The sequence below is a fragment of the Actinia tenebrosa genome, unplaced genomic scaffold (genome assembly GCF_029948245.1).
Source record: "Actinia tenebrosa isolate PJP-AT-01 unplaced genomic scaffold, QUT_ActTen_1.0 PGA_scaffold14__42_contigs__length_11649687, whole genome shotgun sequence".
Lineage (NCBI taxonomy): Eukaryota > Metazoa > Cnidaria > Anthozoa > Actiniaria > Actiniidae > Actinia > Actinia tenebrosa.
The window spans coordinates 6,470,739-6,484,255 of NW_028292574.1; the positions used below are offsets into that span (position 1 = coordinate 6,470,739).

Consider the following 13,517-nt stretch of genomic DNA (forward strand, 5'->3'; position numbering starts at 1 on the left):
GAATAGGTATTCCTCTTGCTTTTCGTTGTATTTATTCTAGAATATTTGGCGATTTAAGATTCGAAATAATTTTTCTACCGTGTACACTTTTTCCAAAGTTTAAAAATGCAAATTAAGGCCTTAAAATACTGCTTATAAAAACTATGTGCGGAGATACCAAATTATTCAAAACCTACACCCAAAGGATTATCTAATGTATTTCTATCAGATTCAAAAGAAAAATCTCTGGGCAAATCTTTTTTAGCTTTCCGTTGAGGTCTTTTTACGATCTCTATTTCGCGATATTTCAACCGTAAACAGCTTGTTGCGTTACCTCCACCGACGTGACTATAATTTTAATTGCAATCATTCCATCGCTGAATTTTGCTAAAACTAGGGGATCAAACCAAGGAAAAGACATCATAGTAATATTCAACACATTTCAATTGCGATATATTGACATATTTTATCACATACTTTCTTAACTCATTCTATTGCGTGATATAAAGCATGCTTTGTCGGTAAAAAGTATGTGAGCTAAACCGGTTCCAATCTCACATTTTTGCGATTGATATATGCTTTCACAAGATCTTCAGCGTGACTTTGAAACAGCTGAACTGTCCTCATTTGGATGCAGAACATTTCCAAACATTCAAGATATATTAACATCATAAAAATGGTGCGTGTTGCCAACCAGCAAAATTCGCTCGTGTAAATAACTTAAATTAGGCTGCGTTCATAATGTATGAAAGGGGGGGGGGGGGGGGGAGGGGGAGGGGGAGGGGGAGGGGGAGGGGCAGGTGAAATTGAGGGGGGATCGGGAAAATTTTGGTAGGAAAAAGGAGTAGGGGATGCACAATTTTTGAAAGAAGCTACAAGCCTTGCTTAGGGGGAACCGTATTTTTTTGCATAACTTTAAGGGGGATGTTGAGAATTATTCTGGACATTTCAAACTTCTACCTGCCACCCCCCCCCCCCCCCCTCTGCCATACATTATAAACGCAGCCTTATATAACAAAAACAACAAAAGAAATAAAAATCAATACTTTTATAATATTGCATAAAGATGATTGGGATTAGTAACGCATTTTATCGAATCAATTATATGAACATTTATATATACGTATGACGTGTATGTGTGGAATATGTGAATATAGAATATTATGCGCATACATAAACATACGTATATACTCGTAGAGTGCACGCACTAAAATCCGTGAACATTAATTAGTACTAATTAGTACTATTTCATAAAGAACCCTTTGTTTTCTATTGTTTAATTATCATTATTTAGTACTAAAAGTTCGTATTTGTTTTACGGGTTTAGTTCGCGCACTCTAAATGCGTATTGTCTTGACTTTAATTGTGATAAAACAAATAAAAATGGTCGAAAACACTTTCATTTGCGTACTGGGTCTTTTTTAGCAATAGTTGTTTGAGTCTTGATTTGTTTTAGTTTATAAATGCGTATTGTCTTGATTTTTAGTTTCATAAAACAAATAAAAATGGTAGAAAACACGTTCATTTGCGTACTGGGTCTTTTTTAGCTATAGTTGTTTGAGTCTTGATTTGTTTTAGTCGATAGAGTGCACGCACTAAATCCGTGAACATTAATTAGTACTAATTAGTACTATTTCATAAAGAATCCTTTGTTTTCTATCGTTTAATTATCACTGTTTAGTACTAAAGGTTCGTATTTGTTTCACGGGTTTAGTGTGAGCACTCTAACTTATTTGGAACTAAGTTGATGTGCAACTATGTACAAAACGCCAAATAAAATATGTTTGTCTGTCTATAAAAAGTTTATACACTTATTTCAAAAAAGTTAGTCACCTGAAAAACTATAAAGCTGAGGCCGACAAGGATTATGGGTAGATTCATTTTACACGTTCAACCGCTTGATAACTGTTCATGGACTTGCGAATCTTTTACGGGTTATAGTCTCACCTCTTCTGAGCATCATCGAGCTGCAGTTTGTATTAAAAAAGCTTGGTATATATATGCTTCCTTGATATGAAAAGTTTCCCATGATGCTCATATCAGTGATCCCAGCTTTCTAGGTTTTTTGGTGACTAACTTTATTGAAATAAGTATATACATTTATCTCTGAAACGATAATTAATATAGATCTTAGACTTGCTCCAGTACTTCTCGGTCGAAGTTACCGGGAAGTACTCCAGCGAGAGAGATGGATGTCTGGGTTGGTGTGAAAGATTACTTTAATTATTCAACACGATGACACAACAAGGAAAAAGATTAACAAAAACAATCAATGTCAAACCCTCCTTTGGGGTATTGGTATTTGTTATTGAATATAGGATACTTTTATCAAGTTAGCGTTATTTACCAAATGTCAAAAGTAGTACGTAGGAGGACTAACTACCACAATGTGCGTATTGTCGTCAGAATGCAATTTTCATATATCTTCTTCACTAGAAGCCGAGAAGCAATTTCATCTATACCAGCTTTATCTCAAGAGCAGGAACAGGACTTGCCTATTTGTTCGAGCTTATCTGATATAGCTTCTTGCGTTTGACGGGTAACGACTCGACTGACTTATTTCTGTCTCTTCGATCATAGCTACACGGACCTCCAACTATAGAACTATTAAAACGAACAAACCACTTCCATGTTTATACAGTGCTTGCTGAACTTTCCCATGGAAAGATGGCACGTGATTTTAATCATTGCGGCAGTCAACTCAATGTTAGTTTCATGCATTATCAAAACAATGTTTATTGAAGGAAATTGCTATTATTAAATGCTACTGGATTAGTAAAACCATATTTTGAAAATCCAATGAAAGAGCTGCTAAATAAAATAAAGTTAGTTCACTGATATATTTAGTTTGAAAGTTATTGTTCGATTTTCATCTGCGTGTTCATTTTACTGACAAAGCATGCTTTGTGTTACGCAATAGAATGAGTTAAGAAAGTATGTGATAAAATATGTTAATATTTCGCAATTGAAATGTGTTGGATATTACTATGATGTCTTTTCCTTGGTTTGATCCCCTAGTTTTAGCAAAATTCAGCGATGGAATGATTGCAATTAAAATTATAGTCACGTCGGTGGAGGTAACGCAACAAGCTGTCTACGGTTGAAATATCGCGAAATAAAGATCGTAAAAAGACCTCAACGGAAAGCTAAAAAAGATTTGCCCAGAGATTTTTCTTTTGAATCTGATAGAAATACATTAGATAATCCTCTGGGTGTAGGTTTTGAATAATTTGGTATCTCCGCACATAGTTTTTATGAGCAGTATTTTAAGGCCTTAATTTGCATTTTTAAACTTTGGAAAAAGTGTACACGGTAGAAAAATTATTTCGAATCTTAAATCGCCAAATATTCTAGAATAAATACAACGAAAAGCAAGAGGAATACCTATTCCTTCGGTAAAAAGTACCAACCGAAAAAATTGTTAAGTAGTTTAGCTGTAGGGTGCGCTTATTTTTGTACTAAATTCCTTGACCTCGTCGGTCATTTTCCCCCTGCATTTGGGCGAAATCTATTTTCGTAAATTTCGTGGGGAAAATTTTTTTTTTTTCAAAACTAACAACACCTCGATTTATTTTACACTAAGGGCTATCTAAAAACCAAATATGAGCGAAATCGATTTTTTGACTTGTGCCGATGTTTGGTCGACTCTTACAGAAAGTCGCTCTTAAGTATTAACATAGGAAAAATACAACAGGATCTTTTACGTCCACTTTATCGGGGGTCAAGTGCAAGCAGACGGGACCTCCGGTTTTACGTCATTATCCGAGAAGACGCTTGCTTGATGGCTGTTGGCTCCTACGAGCTCCTCCACCCTTTGACAGGTCTCATTTTTAATCCTGCTGGGTGTCAAGCCACCCTCCTCACTGGATAGCCAGTGGGGGAGCCGGTTTAGACGCCGACGACCCGTCCATGTGTCCATGTTTCCTCTGATACACCGCCGTCCACCGCCGTCCCTCCAAAACAAACGGAAAATTAAGGCTCTGTTATCAGCGAACAGTTTTAACTGACAATTGGCACTATTTTTTGGCCAATTGTCAGTTAACTACTAACCTAACCCCATTTGCACCCTCTTCGAAAGTTCCGAGTCATTTTCGAGAATCGTCATCGTAGTCAGGTAAGCACAAAGCCTTGAAAACTATGTTAAATTGGCTGGTTATGAAACAGTCCGCCGTTAAATTGGCCTATGTCATTGGCAGATGTCCAATCATTGAGAAGCATTTTAAATTCATTTTTAATTTTTTGATAAAGTTTATCACTGGTGTCAGCCAGTCTGCTTTTGGAGTTGTCCTTAATTTTCTCCTGCAGCCGCGTTTCTGGCGGGTTTTTTCTTCTTTTCCGAAAACGGATCGACAAGGACGGAGAAATGCTGATAGCGGGGGAGGAGAAACATGAAGAAACAACAAAAAGCTAGAAGGAACTGAGGAAGAGCAAGGAAAAGGGAGAACGGCAGATGACGTAATGTAGTAGATGACGTCACATATTCTGTAAAATTAAAAAAAGAATACTTCAAAAAAAAAAACAAAAAACAAAAAACAAAAAACAAAAAAAAAAAAAACAACAACAACAAAAAAAAAAAAACAACAACAACAACTTAAAGATTATTCCACTGAAGTCTCAGTTAAATTAACGATTTTCGTCGCGTCCATGTCCATAATTGAACTCTGAAACTCTTGCCCGGGGCGTGAGCGGTGTGTGCTGAACCCCCTCACAGGTTGAATTTTTGTTTAAACATGTTAGTGAACTCACAAAACAAGAAACGTAAACCACTTCTATACACTGCGAGTCAAATATAATGGCCAAAAATAGAATAAAAAATTTTGAAAAAAAAGCGCGCATTAAGGATTTTTCACGGGTGAGTGACGAGGCATCATCCGATTTACTGGCAACCGCTGTTCATGATCGGCGCCATGCGACCACATCAACTTTCAAGTTTAAAATGGCTTCCTTTTTTAGATTTTCTGAGCTCGAAGAACAAATCTCACTAAAAGCTGGCTTCCCGATTCATGTTCTACGATTTTTGTTATCTTTATTTCTTGGTAAGTCGTACAATACACTCCTAATGTTTACAGTCTGTAGGTCTTCATAAGTTCAAAGTTACAGGTCTTTACGTTTAGTTTATTAATAGTGGGAGCAGTTATACGGTCCTTAGTCTGTAAATTTGACCACCCCCTCAATATTGAATAATCCTAATTAAATATTAAAAACGGGTTTAATATTAAAATACCCCGAAAGCATAACATATATAAACAACAATGAATAAACACTGAGTTGCAAGAAAAGATTTCGTGACTTTACGCTATGAACCTTATGAAGTTAATATTTTTCATGTTTTGAATTTCAAACAGAGTTCCAAAAATGGCTATTCTTTCGTCTCTTTGCCCGTATTTTAAGCTTATTTTGATTCCAAAAAACTATCTTAATTCATTCTAGGTAGCTGTATCTAGGATAAATCTTTCGTTTTTGTTCAAAATAACATATTTGTTGGGTTTTTTGTGTGCCTGCCATATGCATGAGCTACTCAATACGTAACTTGACGACCATCAATGATCTCAGTCACTGCCCTTCAAATTTTAACTTTCTATTTTATTTTGTTCTTATATAAGTTATTCGTAACCTTTCATCATGCTTAAGATACCTGTTTTGTTTACGGATTATTCCATTTTATAATATTTTGATCCCCGTTGTGCTTTGTTGTACAGACAAAGTTTTACAATCAACAGGTTTTCTAGCTAACGATTACAAAGCAAGTCTTTTTTGAAAAACATTACATATTATTTCCCCTCATTAACAAGAGAATTAAATGATTTTCCAATAGCTAAGAGGATTCTGTTTCGGAATATAATCGAAAATGGAAGTAAATAAAGATAAATTTCGCTTTTATTTTGAGTTGAATTGTGCTGATTGACTTATAATAAGGGCTCGCCTCATTGTTTTTTTCTCTCGTTAAAAAAAGAAGGAAAAAAACCAATATAGAGACACATCTTGGAACCAGATAAAAATATTTAAAAAAGTATAAAGAAAAAGTAAGCCAATAAGAAAGGCATAACTGAAACTTTAAGTTTAGATCGTTCAAAATGGATAAATTAATAGTCCATATTATAGCCACCTACTCTTAAAATTCATATTTATTTTATTTCTAATTTATATCGTTCTCATAAATTAAAAAAAAAAATTTCTTCCAGCTTATCCACTAGCTTTTCTATATCTTGCTGTCTTCCAGTCAAAATCACCAGCTGTTCAGGTAATTTAAATAAGTTCCTTGCAAACTTGAAAGATTTACATATGGTCCCTGCGATGCATATCATATGCATTGGGTGGGGAGGGGTGAGGGGAGTTATGCATATTACGTGGGAAAAGTAAATTTTACGCCACTGGTTCATTTGTCAAATATAATTATTATTCAACTTATCACGTCTGAAGTTTACTCTATGTTTAACATTTTACTTTCTTATAAAGAGATAATAGATAATATTTATATAATATGATTTATTAAATTAAGAGTACATTAGGGAGTTTTAAAGCATTAGCCAAATTTGTATCTCATTCGAGTGCTGTATATTTGACCATGCAGTGAGCCAATTTCATTGTCGAGTTTTATATCATGGGAAACCATGACAACAATGATAACATGAATATCTCTATTTCCCATTTAAACAATTTATTACACTGCTAGTTTTTGTATTAAAGCTGAATAATTTTACTGGTGACACTGTATTTTTTTCTCACTCCTTTGGGGTTTGAAAAAAGAGTTTGCTTTCACTCTCAAAATTATCCGACTTTAGTAAAAATACGCAGGTGATTATAGAAAATCTCGCACGCTGATTGGTCAAGAAATTCACACTATCACACGATAATCACCTCGAGCGAAAATCCACAATGGTGTCCAGCCGCTTTGTTGCTATTACTGGAAAAAATGCCTTTTATCTTCTTTTTTTCTTCTCCTTTTTTTGAAAGAATCACCTGTGTATTTATACTAAAACAATTATTTGCCTCAGACTCAGTGATCGTTGGGGAATATTTACCTCGCCGCTCGAAGACTCGCGTCTCGGTAAATATTCCCCAATAATCACTGCGCCTTTGGTGAATAACCGTTAAGTAATACACAACTAGCAGTGTAATAATATCTTTATATATGAAATATTCAACAGATGTCAGGTCTCCCCTTTCCCACTTCATTTCAAACTTGGCAATGGATAAATCATATGGCACATCTCAAGCCTCAGAACTTTATGCATCTTTTGCTTTCACAATGCAACTTCATTAATAGTTGTTAGATATATTTCAATATAATTGAAATATTTTTATTATTTTTATTATTTATTATTTTTAATGTTTTTATTATTTTTATTATTTTTAATATTTTTAATATTTTTATTATTTCTATTATTTTTATTATTTTTATTTTTATTATTTCTATTTTCATAATTTTCATAATTTTTATAATTTTTTATTATTGAAATATTTTTAAAATTAAAATCATTAACATCTTTTTCCCCCCAGCATATTTTCTTCTCTTGTGTAGGATTATCTTTGTTATATTTTTGCTTTGGTAAGTTAATTCTACTGTGCATGTATAATTTTGCTTGATTAGAATAAAAACTAATTGTTTTTCCCTTTTCAGACCACGTGTCACTCTTTTGAAAATAAATCATTCTTTGATAATGGTCAGCTGTATCCATATTCATGTGCTTAATGAATTCTCATGCATACTGGTCAACTGTTAAACAAAGAAATAACACTATAGGAATGACACATTGCCTGAAATTGGAAAGAGGTCTCACATAATTTAAAATAAAGGCATTAGGAAAATCGTTTTTGGGAGCACCCATGAAAATAGTGATAAATATAGGCTAGCTAGGTAAAGCCACTTGCCTCCCTTCAAGCAGCCAGAGTGCACAGTCCCTAGTTATTAAAGAAGGGTTTTTATTATTTTTTAAATTTTAACGACATCTAATTGCACTGTTCATAAGTACAAGCTCTAGACTAGCTAAAGCTCCTAGCCTCTCTTCATGCAACCAGACTGCACAGTCCCTAGTTATTAAAGAAGGGTTTTTATTATTTTTAAAATTTTAACGACATTTAATTGCACTGTACATAAGTACAAGCTCTAGACTAGCTAAAGCCCCTCGCCTCTCTTCATGCAGCCAGAGTGCACAGTCCCTGGTTATTAAAGAAGGGTTTTTATCATTTTTTAAATTTTAATGACATTTAATTGCACTGTACAAAAGTACAAGCTCTATTTTATATTATATGGGAAGGTTAACCAATTTCCTCCAGTTTTCCATGGTATATGTCCTCTTATTTTCGTCATCTACCTGTCAAAATGTTGTGGACTCATGAATGAGGCATACTCCAAGGGAGTCCACAACATATTTTGACAGCTAGATGATGAAAAAAGTGGTAAATAAGAGGACATACCATAGAAAACTGGAGCAAATTGCTTTTCTTACAACAGAAAATTAACAATTTTACTTCAAAAACAAGGTTAAAATTTTAAATAAAAACGGTTTCAAGCGCGCACGTGCTTTGTAAATTATTGGTATGTCCTGCTATCTCCCCCGGCTCTAGACCAATCAGAAAGCGAGAAAAATCATAAATGTGGTAAAATAATAATCGGTACGAATGCCATTAATTATAGCTATTACAGCCCATCAGGTTTGAACTGGGCCTGTGGAGAGGGAGAAGCTGTATGTAGTCTGCTAAAGTCTCTCAAATACCCCCTAAATTTTGTTTTGGATTCCAGTTGTTAATTAATATCATTACACAAATTATACAATACGCATTTTTGGGCTAAAATAGAGCAATTTAATAATGTTCATATTTGGACAATACAACTGCTAACTTTAGGGAGGGAGGGTAGGGTGACAACGCGTAGACTACAGAACGACGAACACTGCAATATGAAACACTACACTTAATGTACGTGATCTAGTTACATAGCTATGTCCTTGTGACAGGTAACCGAATCCCTACCGCTCCACTCCCATTAACGTAAGAGTAGGGGATTGTTACCCGATACAACAGTCTGACCTTTAGTCGTGGTTTCGTCGTGCGTGTGTGTTTATTCATTTTATTTTCGTATCATTTATTCATCCTCTTTTTCTCCCTGTGGTATGGGTCGTGTAGCGGCAGCCACAGGCGCCAAGCAAAGCTCACAGCCTACCACAGTTTGTGGTTTTTCTTTTCGTTTAAAGCGCCTAGAGCAGATTTGGATAGGCGCTATATAAATATTTATTATCATCATTATTATTATTAAACATCCTACATCGGCAGGGCCTACTTTTCTCTCTCCAAAAAGGAAAATATTCTTTAAAATTATTACAGTTAACTGTCATTCTCCCAAAAAAATTAGCAGACTGACAATTGGGTACCCCCATTGGCACCCTCTTGGAATGAGACCATGTAATGATTTCTGTTCCTTGGTGGTTGCGAAATATGGCTTTATTTTGAGTATATCAATTCGGGCTACAAATGTGTATCATACAGTCTGATAGAATGATATAGGGTTTCAGTCAATGCTATGGTATCATATGACATATAGCATGACATCCTCCTTTTCGTAAAAACAACAACATATATATATATATAGATGTACATGCAACGAAAACAATAGTAACAATGACTATATATTAGCTGTCCATGCATACAACTGATGTTGCGATTATGTGCTATTCTTGAACAGTTCTTTTGAAAATTATACATATCGTTCTGGTGGTTTCACGACCCTGCCACTGCGTGTTGTAATCATTCCATTATGTGGTGCTGGATTAGACACTTCTGTTCCAGGAGATTCTGCAGGCGGGCTTTGATGTCCTATGGGGGATGGCAGTGCTTCTCTGATGTGTGTTCTGTTCCGACGTAGCTCTCCACCCTTTAAAGTAGTGACTGTATATGATCTTGGTTGGTCCAACTTTTCCTTGACTGTGGCCGGTCCCCATTTCTTTGTAGAGGGGTCTTGAATATTGATGTTCTGCCCTGGCAGAAGATCCGGGATTGTCTTGGTGTTCCGGTCATAGTAGTGCTTTTGCAGCTCCTGTCGTTTCTTTAATCTCTCTATGATCTCTTCGTTGTTCTGGTTCCTAGTTATCGAGCGCGGTAGATTGTCTTGGAGCTTCCTGCCAAGGAGTAGTTCAGAGGGTGATGGCAACTTACTGTCGATTGGAGTGGACCGAAGACAGAGTAGAGCCATGTAGGGGTCTTCTTTGGTTCTTGCGGTCTTGTGCAGGACTGCCTTAACCGTCTTGACTTGGTTTTCTATGAAACCGTTACTCTGGGGGTAGTGAGGAGAACTGGTGATATGTTCAAATCCGTATTCTTTGGCAAATTCATGAAAACTAGCGCTGCTGTAGTGGGGCCCGTTGTCTGATCTTACAATCTTTGGTACTCCTTGTTCACTGAAGATCTGCTTCATCAACTCAATAACCTGCTTACTGCTACTCTGCCCTCTGGGAATTTTCCTTATGAATGGATATTTCGAGTAGTAGTCAGCTACAAGTAGATATTCAGACTCGTGGATGTAGAATAGGCCAGTAGCGATCGTGTGCCATGGTCTTGGTGGTATTTCGGTTTGCAGCAGTGGCTGTTTCGGATTACTTGGTAGAAACTCCTGGCACGTTACGCAAGATTGGGTGATTTTGTCGATGTCGTTGTTCATGTTCTTCCAGTATACGGCTGATCTTGCTCGGAGTTTGGTTTTTTCTGCTCCTTGATGGCTAGCGTGTAGTTTGTCCAGGATTTCTTTTTGCATGGTAGAGGGAACTATGATCCGTTGTCCTTTGGTTAGGATGCCGTCGTCAATTGTGATTTCATCTCTAAAGGACCAGTATGGCTTCAGCATGTTTGATACTTGCTTAATCATCGTTGGCCAACCTTCGTATACCATTTTCTTTAGGCAGGTCAGCTCTTGATCTAAGTCCGTGTTAGCTCTTATCCGCTCGATCATTTCGGTGCTGAAATGTGGATAGATCTCGTGCACTTGTATTCTCTCGTTCTCTATCGGGTATTTCTCTTCTGGGGAGAGTCGTGATAGTGCATCAGCCAACAGCATGTCTTTTCCTGGTACGTATCTGATCTTGATATCGTATGGTTGTAATCTCAGCAACATTCGCTGTAATCGTGGTGGGGCTAATGTGAGGTGTTTGAGATGTATGCTTTCCAGCGGCTTATGATCGGATTGCACTGTAAATGGACGGCCAAACAGGTATGTGTGGAAACGCTCACAACCATAGACTACTGCGAGGAGCTCTCTCTCTATATTCGCATAGCGTGTTTCGACGTCGGTTAGCGCTTTGCTGGCGAATGCTATGGGCTTGCCCTCTTGCATGAGGGCTGCACCAAGGCCTTTTGTTGAGGCGTCTACCTGGAGCGTTACATCTTTTGTTTCGTCAAAATAGGTGAGGGTGATTTCTTCACTTATCGAGTTCTTGATCTTCTCGAAGGCGGCCTGGTAGTCGGCATTCCATTGGAAGGGTGTGTCTTCCTTCAACAATCCTCTCAGGGGTGCGGTCAGGATACTTAGGTTTGCGATGAATGGGGACATGTAGGTGGCTAGCCCAAGGAACGTTTGTAGTTCGCGGCGATCAACCGGTTCTTTCATCTGCCTCAGCACTGATGTTTTGGCGGGATCGGGCTGGATACCGTTTTCACTGCAGATGATGCCGTAGAACTTTATTTTGTTCTGTTTGATATGGCACTTGTCTGGGTTGAGTTTTAGGCCTGTTTCTTTGCATTTCTCAACCATCGCCTTTAAATGGATGTCATGTTCTTCCTCCGTTTTTCCGTAAACCACGATGTCATCCACGATGCCAATAACACCATCGCAACCCTCAAATGTCTGGTCAATCTTGGCTTGGAAAACGTCTTGCGACATTCTCAGTCCAAATGGCATTCGTTTAAACCTGTATCGGCCAAATGGGGAATTGAAGGTAGTCAGGTAACTTGATGGTGTGTCGAGTACAACATTCCAATATCCACACTTTGCGTCTAGAATGGAGAAATATTTTGATCCGCTCAGCTTGGGCAAGATTTCCTCAAGGGTGGGTGTTACGTGATGGTCTCGTTGTATGGCAGCATTTAAATCTTTAGGGTCAAGACATATTCTAAGTCTGCCAGTGGGTTTCCTTCTGTATACTAAACTATTGACCCATGCCGTCGGCTCCCCTTCTCGTACTTTGGTGATGATACCTTGGGCGACCATCTCATCTAGTTCCCGTTTAATGTCATCTTTGAGGCTTATTGGCACGCGTCTCGGTGAGTGAATGACAGGGGGTACATTTGGGTCCAGCGTGATGTGATATTCTCCTTGAAATTTACCTACTCCGTCAAAACATTCGGGGTATTGCGCGAGCAGTTGTTCCTTGCTGCTTATTTTGTTCGTGTTGTTTGTGGGTCTTGCAGTTTCTTTTCGTGGTTGTGTACCTTCATTCTGTGTTTCGACAGAACAGTTCAAAGAGATTAATTTGAGGTCTAGTGCTGTTGGTAACCCAAGGATTGCTTGGCCTGGCGCGTCAGTGACATAAAAGAGCGCGGTCGTAGTCATGCCTTCATAGCTGCACTGTATTTCGCAAGTACCTAGTTGCTTTATTTTCGCTCCACCATATGCTGTGAGTATGGTTTTGGATGGCTTCAATGCATTTTGGTTTGGTTCACCGTCCGTCCCAATTTTCTGCGGAAACATGCTTTGATATAATTTTAATGGCAAGATGTTCGCTTGCGCACCGGTGTCGAGTTTTGCTTTCAGTTGCGCTCGGTTTTTCGGGAAATGTGGAAGTTGTATGCTGATAGTAGCGAATGCTTCGTCCCTGCGTTCCGCCGGCCGTATAGTTCCAATTATTATCGATTGAAAATGTAGGGTATTGAAATCTTCATTGAAATCGTCATCTGTTTGTATTTCATGCACAGCGCGTCTGCCTTGGCGTGCTTCCCTATTGTTATTGCGTTGTTTGTATGGTTGTTCTTTTCTAGCGCTTGGGTTTTCTGATTCACTAGGGTTGCCTTTCTGACGGCATACTTTAGCCCAGTGGTTCAATCTTGAACAGAAATTGCAAGTCGAACCATATGCGGGGCATTTCTTTGGCGCGTGTTCGCCTCCGCAATTTCCGCATTTCCTGTGCCGATTCTCGTATTTCCTGACAGCTTGAACATGTTTGTCATCATCGCTCTGGAGCTGGGCCACATGCGCTAATGTAGCTTCATATGTTCTAGCTATAACTATGGCTTTATCTAATGTAAGGTCATCTCCATATTCTAGTATACGCTCTTGTGCTTTTCGATATTTGGTGCCTATGATAAGCTGCTCGATTAAGCGCTCGTTTATTTCAAGCTGGTCACGAAATTTGCATTTGTTGGCATGATTGCGACATTTGGTCATAAAATCATCAATATTCTCGTCGTTTGATTGCTTCATCTGCTGTAGCTGGTATCTAGCTAGCCTGAAATTTGTTCTCGGCGCTAAATGTTTTTCAAATTTTGACCAAATGTCCTCGGGATTTGTTTTCTCGTCTTCGCTGTCCCAAGTGAAACTATTATAGATATCTACG

At 37.7% G+C, this 13,517-nt stretch overlaps 1 long non-coding RNA gene across 1 annotated transcript; it reads left to right on the forward strand.

The window, feature by feature from the left end:
- The first annotated feature begins 4,814 nt into the window (after positions 1–4,814).
- Positions 4,815–7,253, forward strand: LOC116286337 (uncharacterized). Its single transcript, XR_004195953.2, has 3 exons — positions 4,815–5,015; positions 6,162–6,220; positions 7,128–7,253. It is a non-coding gene; the product is annotated as an uncharacterized LOC116286337 (long non-coding RNA).
- The last annotated feature ends 6,264 nt before the right edge of the window (positions 7,254–13,517 follow it).